At 52.8% G+C, this 7,263-nt stretch overlaps 1 non-coding gene across 1 annotated transcript; it reads right to left on the minus strand.

The window, feature by feature from the left end:
• Positions 1-6,981: 6,981 nt before the first annotated feature.
• TRNAY-GUA (transfer RNA tyrosine (anticodon GUA)) lies at positions 6,982-7,053 on the minus strand. Its single transcript has one exon. It is a non-coding gene; the product is annotated as a tRNA-Tyr (tRNA).
• Positions 7,054-7,263: the final 210 nt, after the last annotated feature.

Consider the following 7,263-nt stretch of genomic DNA (forward strand, 5'->3'; position numbering starts at 1 on the left):
AAAGTCTCTTCTCTCAAATTTGCTCCCATGCTTTCTCAGGAAGCCTCCTAGATGCACGTCATACAGCGCCTTCTGCGTCCCCTTTCTCAGCAGTTGTGTCCATAGCTTCCCCCATGCTATCAAGCCTTCTTCTCTTCAGCCCCTCTGCCACCAGACCCCATTGTCTCTGCTCTGGACTATTATACCAGCTTCTTCTCCAAGCCCTCTACACCCCATCTCACCCCCTGCCACACACCCTCAAATAAATGGTCTCTTTTCCACTTTGTCTAGGCTCCCAGCCCCACTCACAGCACCACACACTTGCACCATACACCATACACATCCCAGGACACCCGCACTGTCTGAGTCTCAGTATGAAGGATTTCAGTTTGATTTAGGAACCTTTGACAGTGGGATAAGGCATCAGAGGAGGTGAGAGGGGAAGGTCTATAAACTTTCCCTCTGAGAGTAGGGATTTCAAATATGGAAGAATTGCAGTGGGTGGGGTGTTGTCTGGAAGCAGGGGCCTGGCTGCACTGATCTCTAATGGCTGGGTTCTTGCATCTACTGCCTTGTTCCCAAGGCCTCTGGGATTGTTCTTCTCCCCAAAGCCCCTGCCCTTGAGGCCTAGGCAGGCCAGGCCAGGAGAAACAGAGCTGAATTCCACTTAGTTGGCTCTAGGCCGTAGATACTGCAGGGAAATGTGTGCATAGTGTGTGTGTGTGTGTGTGTGTGTGTGTGTGTGTGTGTGTGTGGTGTGGTGGGGGGAGTTGTTGGTGAGTGGGCAAAGCCAGGTGAACAGTCCCTTGTGGCCTGTTCCTTTTTTCCAGCTAGGGAGACTGTGCTCTGGCTGATAAGCTTGAAAGTCAGGGACATGAGCACAGAAAGGACACTGCCATCTCCTTGGGGCCCCTGGCCGTCAGCTCACACTGCCCCTCCTCAGCACCCGAAGAAATAGCCGTCAGCAGAATTCCTCACGTCCTGCTGCTGGGGCCATGTTTATCCAGTACAGCAAACCTACCCAAAAGCTTCTTGTGGCAGCCTCAGAAACAGATTCAGAGGAGGCTGGAGGGCCTGAGCGAGGGAGGCCAGAGGGAGAAGCTGAGAAAGAGACAGAGAGTGAAGCTCAGAGATGGAGGGTGAGAGAAGCTAAGAGGGTGCCCCTCTGGGGCGGCAAGATGTTGATGCAGCAAGATGGAGAAACAAGCAGGACTCGGGATATGATGGGAAACCAGACTGCGAGGAAGAACAGGGGTCATGTTAGAGAGAGAGAGATGATGACAAAACCAAGACAGCAACAGACAATGGAGCCAGGCAAACAGCAAAAAGAAAAAGCAGAAGGGAGAGGGAATTAAGGGGATGGAAGCAGGAGGAGTAGTGGGGAGACATATACAGGGCTGGGGTGGTCAGAGAGCTGGACAGGGAGGGAAGCAAAAGGCAGCATGGGAGGTGGTGGCGTGGGCTGGATGGGGGCAGCCACAGTGCCCCTTCCATGCGCAGACACATGGCCAGCCCAGCCTCAAGTGGGGCTGTTTGCAGAAGGAAGCCAGCTCTGTGGTCAGGGCGCCCCAGGCCTGGCGGCGGCCGCCCCCTGCACTTAATGAGATTCTTGTTCGGAGCTGCGGGAGATGGGGCCAGGCTGTGGAGTCCCCGCAGTGTCTCTGCTCTCACCCAAAGGGGGCCTGTGCTGGGGCTGGGGCTCAGGCAGCAGTAGAAGCTGTGCAGGAAAGCAACCAGACAAAGCTCAGCCGCTGAGGTTACCAGGCCTCAAGAATGGAGGGGGTTGCAATGGCAAAGAAGCCATGTAGCCTCTGCAGAGCCCTGGGGGAAAAGGGAAGGGCAAAGGGCCACACTGGCCAGCAGGCAGGATTCCTGGGTTCTAATCTTGGCCCAGTCTCCCAATCTGGCTGGGTGACTGTGGGCAAGAGCCCTCCTTTCTCTATGGATCTCAGTTTCTCCACTTGCTCCCATGAAGGGCCAACTCGGGCAGGTGAGAACCATGGAAAAGCAGAGTATATGCCCTGCCTAAGAGGACAACTGCCACTCAGCTCCAGCTGTGGCCTTTTGGGAATGTGGGTGCAGTGTTACTAGATTTTCAGATTTTTTAGAAGTGATAAATCTGGATTTTTATGTAAAAATCTCATGAATTTTCAATGATGGCAGCTAATTTCTTCTCAATGTAGGTACTTTGTGAGCCAAAGAAAACACTCCGAGGGTCTTAAGTGGCCCATAAGGTACCTGTTTATGGCAGTCTCGAAGGCCCACACCAGCTCTGACAATTGCCACATCTGTGGCTCCACCACCATCCTGAGCAAAGTCCAAACCTCACCCAAATCTCATGTCCTTGGAGAATAGCCAGACACCAGGAGGAGGCTGCCTTGCCCTGGCACTGGTTGGGAGGGTGGGGGGAGATATGACCCAAGAAGTTAGGCTTCTGGATAATCTGTTTACTGGCCAATGATTTGCTTCTAAAGCTCCCACCTCTCCCTAACTCAGCCAAGTCCTTCAAGGCCTTCCTCTGAGAACACATCCTGCCTGTGCCTGAACCAAAGAGCAAGCAAGTACTATGCAAAGCCCTCAGGACCAGGCTGAAGAGAGGCAACTCCCCAGAGACAGATCTGTCCTTCCCCTGCCACTCTGACCACAGGGCCCAGGCTAGGGGAGCACCACCCTGGCACCAGCTTGGGGAAGAGGGAGGTGGGGAGCGCGGAGGGGTGGCAGGGGGCGGAGCATCCTGACATGCGCATCTGCCGTGTGCATCCCTACCCCGTCCCACTCCACAGCCCGTGAAGCCCAGCCGAGCATGACAAGGGTTAATTGGATACCCCCAGCTGGAATCATAGAGTCATAGGCCTGGAACGGACCTTGGAGGTCATCTGTCAGGGAAAGAGGAGAGATTTTAATTACTCAGTTCAGCTGGGCTGGAAACACCCCCAGCCCAGGTTGTTTATCTAGAAGGAGGGAAAGCTGGAAAGAGCTGCTAGGCTGGGAGCCTCCTGAAGGGTAGGGCCTGGCCACTTGGGTCACATTCCTGTCAGTGCCACCCGCACTGTCAGCATTGCCTCATTCTGGGGTGGGCACACAAACCTTGGCTGAATAATTGACTAACAGGCAGGACTAATGGTACTGGGAGAGATCATGAGTGACAAGACCCTAAGTGTGTGCGGGTTAGTCACTCAGTCGTGTCCAACTCTTTGAGGCCCCATGGACTGTGGCCTGCCAGGCTGCCCATGGAATTCTCCAGGCAAGAATACTGGAGTGGGTAGCCATTCCCTTCTCCAGGGGATTTTCCTGACCCAGGGACAGAACCCGGATCTCCTGCATTGCAGGCAGATCCTTTACCAGCTGAGCCATCAAGGAAGCCAGACAAGACTCTGCACCAGGAGGGAAATGACCAGGGCTCTAGGACTGACTCCAAAGGTCACAGGGCTAAGACGAAGCTGCACTGAGCACTTTCCCATGATGCCTCTTTTCACAGGACTAGGGTAGGAACTTCAAGAGGGGCCAGCCACCTCAGCTCCCACTTCAGCAGACTCTGAGCCCCTTTAGGCTTCCTGGTCCAGTCAATGCTTCCCAGTCCTCTAAGCTCCACTCATAGTGTGATCCTAAATAAGAAAGCTTCACCTCATGATTCTTTGCACAGAACCAGAAAAAATAAATGAGTTGGTTACAGCAGGAGGCTTAAGCTCAGACAGCAGGAAGAACTTCCCGAAGGTGGAAACCTGTAGAAGTAGCAATCCAGGTGGACTCTGGAGTCTCCTGCCCTGAACAGGAAGTGCAATGGGGGATGGGGAAGTAACATTCAGACCTGGGCAAAGGCTGGCTGAGTAATTTTCCCACCCAGCCTAGAGTTCAGTGTTGATGGGTGGTGGGAGGGAGAGGAGCTCCCCAGATTGGGACAAGGGAATCAATTTACCTCATTTCCTATCACTACTCTGGAGCAAATGACACCTAGTAATGTTCCCAGTCCAGTTCTGAGGCTGCTGATTAGAGATGGAAGCTCAAGGCCACCACAGCCTCTTTCTCGCCATAAGCCATTCAAGAACTCAGCTGAGGCAGACAGAGCCAGACCCTGTTGTCTGCCTTCACTAGAGAAGCCCAGAAATCATTGATGGCCCCTTTGGCTCAGGGCCCAAAAGGGGGCTAGGCTGGGGGAGAGAGGAGGGAATGACCATCAACACAGTATGGGGGAGGGGGTTGGGGTGGGGGAAGTGGGGGATGAGGAACCACATGTCTCCATCCAAGGCAGAGGGGAGTGAGAAAGACACAGAGCTCCCTTGGGAACTCTCAATAGCTCTTTAAAGGGTGTTCATAGTTACCTTGTTCTCTGCTTTAAAAGTCCAGAGGGTTTAATAACACTTTTAAGTGGCATCTTCTGTGGGGAAGTTCCCACTGGCTATAGGCCCAGGCTGTGTGTCATTTCCATCCCAACCCCTTTTCCACAGCCAGAAAGAAAGAAAGTGTACAAAGTGAAAGTCGCTCAGTCGTGTTTGACTCTTTGCGACCCCATGGGCTATACAGTCCATGGAATCTCCAGGCCACAATACTGGAGTAGATAGCCTTTCCCTTCTCGAGGAGATCTTTCCAGCCCAGGGATTGAACCCAGGTCTCCCTCATTGCAGCTGAGCCACCAGGGAAGCCCAAGAATACTGGAGTGGGTAGCCTATCCCTTCTCAAGATGTACATTTATCGCAGCCAAGGAATCAAAGCTCAAGTACTCTAGAAGTTCCCCTTGATATCTATCCTCCATCCTTGCTGCTTCAGTACCCCCACTTTCTTCTTGCCCTGCCTCCAAATGGAAATGAAGTCCTGTTTGGTTCTTGAATGGACAGAGCTCAAATTAGAAAGCCTCCTGCTGTTCAGGAGGTCATTTTGGCACCCTGCCCTCTGTCATTCCCCACCACTCCCATCCCTACCACATTTTCTTCTGGGAACTGGCCTAGGCTACAGGGACTAAAGGAAGGGCCTAGGACAAATCAGGCTGAGGATCCATTCCTGAGGATCGCAGGGAGAAGGGAAAGAAAGAGGGAGGGGTGGAACTGGGTGGCCTTTGGGCTAAATCAGATAATAAACGTAAGCCACCTGCCGTTTGAGGCCAGAGTATAAATCGCTAATCGGTTTGGGACTTGCACATCCGCTAATGAATTTCTCTCTATTCCCAGAAGGTCTCTCCGAAGCCGCCTCACTGGCAGGGGGCCAAGCAGGGAGTTTCTGGGGCTGGGGACAGCTCTTTGCAGCCTCCAGCCCTGTTTCTTCTATCCCCCAACCTCTTTCAGCCCCTCCCAGCCCCTGTCCCCCGTGCTGCTTGCCAGGTTGGAAAACTCAGAGAGAAGAGATCAAAGGCAGCCAGTGCCCCATGGACCCCGATGAGTGCTCCCAACCTTGGCCCTCTCTTTTCCCTGCACCACCCTCAATGGCCAGCAGCTTCCTTAGTCTCTCTGACAGGCTCATGGATGGGGCAATGGATAGAGCACTAGCTATGGGGTAAATCCAACCTAACTAGGCTCTATCCCAGCTCTGCTTCTCTGGGCTTTGGTTAATCCAGCTGTGAACTGGAGACCATCATGTCTGCCTCATGCAGTGGTTTGAGGAATAAATAAAGCCATGCAAGAGAAGCTCCTACCCTAATGCCTGGCACATAATTGGTGCTCAATTCATGAACTTTATCTCCTGCTTCTCCTCTACTATCATCCAGACCAGGGGTCAGCCATTCTTGGCCTCCAAGAAGGAATTATCAAAAATGGAAGCTGAATGAAGTTGGGTGAGAAATGAAAAGCTTCCTGACCAGGCCTGTCACCCCACTCCCAGCTTTGGCTTTTAACATCAGCAGTGCCCACTGCTACTTGTCTGGACTTCAGAAGTGGCTTCAGGCGCCAGAGTTGAGGGCTGGATGGACCAACCTCTCCCCTTCTAGTGCATTCTGTGGCCTAGGGACTATGGGCACAGCCCTCTGGGAAACTCCTGGGTACTTGAGACAGCCTAGGAAAGGCCTCAGGTCGCCACCACTGGGGTAGAGGTCCTCTCATGTCAGGTCACAGATAGCAGCTCTGGGCTCTGGGCTGTGTCTCTGCCCGCTTGCTCTGTCCATGTCCGTCCCTGTCAGGTACCCCTTGATTCACACAGATTCAGGCAGCCAACACAAAGCTGTGCCCCTGATATGACATATGCAGGGGACAAGCAGAGATGCTACAGAGAAAATAAACTGGGGTCCCCAGAGAGTTCATATTTTGGCAGAGAGCAGGCCAAAGGATTTTAAGTGAATGACTGTATGTGTCCAGGGAGGGACACCAATGTGGGCAAATAGAGGTCTCCCCGTTGGCCCTGAAGCTAACCACTCCTTCAGCAACACTCTTGGTTACACCTGCAAAGAAGCCTGATGGTAAAGAATCCACCTGCAATGCGGGAGACCTGGGTTAGATCCCTGGGTTGGGAAGATCCCCTGGAGGAGGGCATAGCAACCCACTCCAGTATTCTTGCCTGTAAAATCCCATGGACAGAGGAGCCTAGCAGGCTACAATCCATGGGGTCGCAAAGAGCTGGACACAATTAAACCAAACCAAGTAGGTGAACTTCCTGGCAAGGTCCTGTGCTATGCTCTGCTTAGTCGCTCAGTCGTGTCTGACTCTTTGTGACCCCCTAGACTGTAGCCTGCCAGGCTCCTTTGTCCATGGGATTCTCTGGGCAAGAATACTAGAGTGGGTTACCATTTCCTTCTCCAGGAGATCTTCCCTACCCAGGAATTGAACCTGGGTCTCCTGCATTGCAGGCAGATTCTTTACCAACTGAGCTACTGGGGAAGCCTTATCTAAGCTCTATCCCATGCAGTCTCTGATTCTACTTACCAATAACCTCCAGAAAAGCTGCTGCTGCTGCTGCTAAGTCACTTCCATCATGTCCGACTCTGTGCGACCCCATAGATGGCAGCCCACCAGGTTCCCCCGTCCCTGGGATTCTCCAGGCAAGAACACTGGAGTGGGTTGCCATTTCCTTCTCCAGGGGCTCTTCCCTACCCAGGGATCGAACCTGGGCCTCCTGCATTACAGGCAGATTCTTTACCAACTGAGCTACTGGGGAAGCCTTATCTAAGCTCTGTCCCATGCAGCCTCTGATTCTACTTACCCATAATATCCAGAAAAGCTAGAATAGAACTAATCGATCTTTCCATTCCACCCAATAACATGGAAGAGATGGGCAGCACGAACTAATCCTTTCTCCCCTCCTGGCCTCAGTGTCTCTATCTGTACAATGGGAAGAAAATTGGATTCAATATTTTCTGAAGGCCCT

Source organism: Budorcas taxicolor, chromosome X (genome assembly GCF_023091745.1).
Source record: "Budorcas taxicolor isolate Tak-1 chromosome X, Takin1.1, whole genome shotgun sequence".
Classification (NCBI taxonomy): Eukaryota; Metazoa; Chordata; class Mammalia; order Artiodactyla; family Bovidae; genus Budorcas; species Budorcas taxicolor.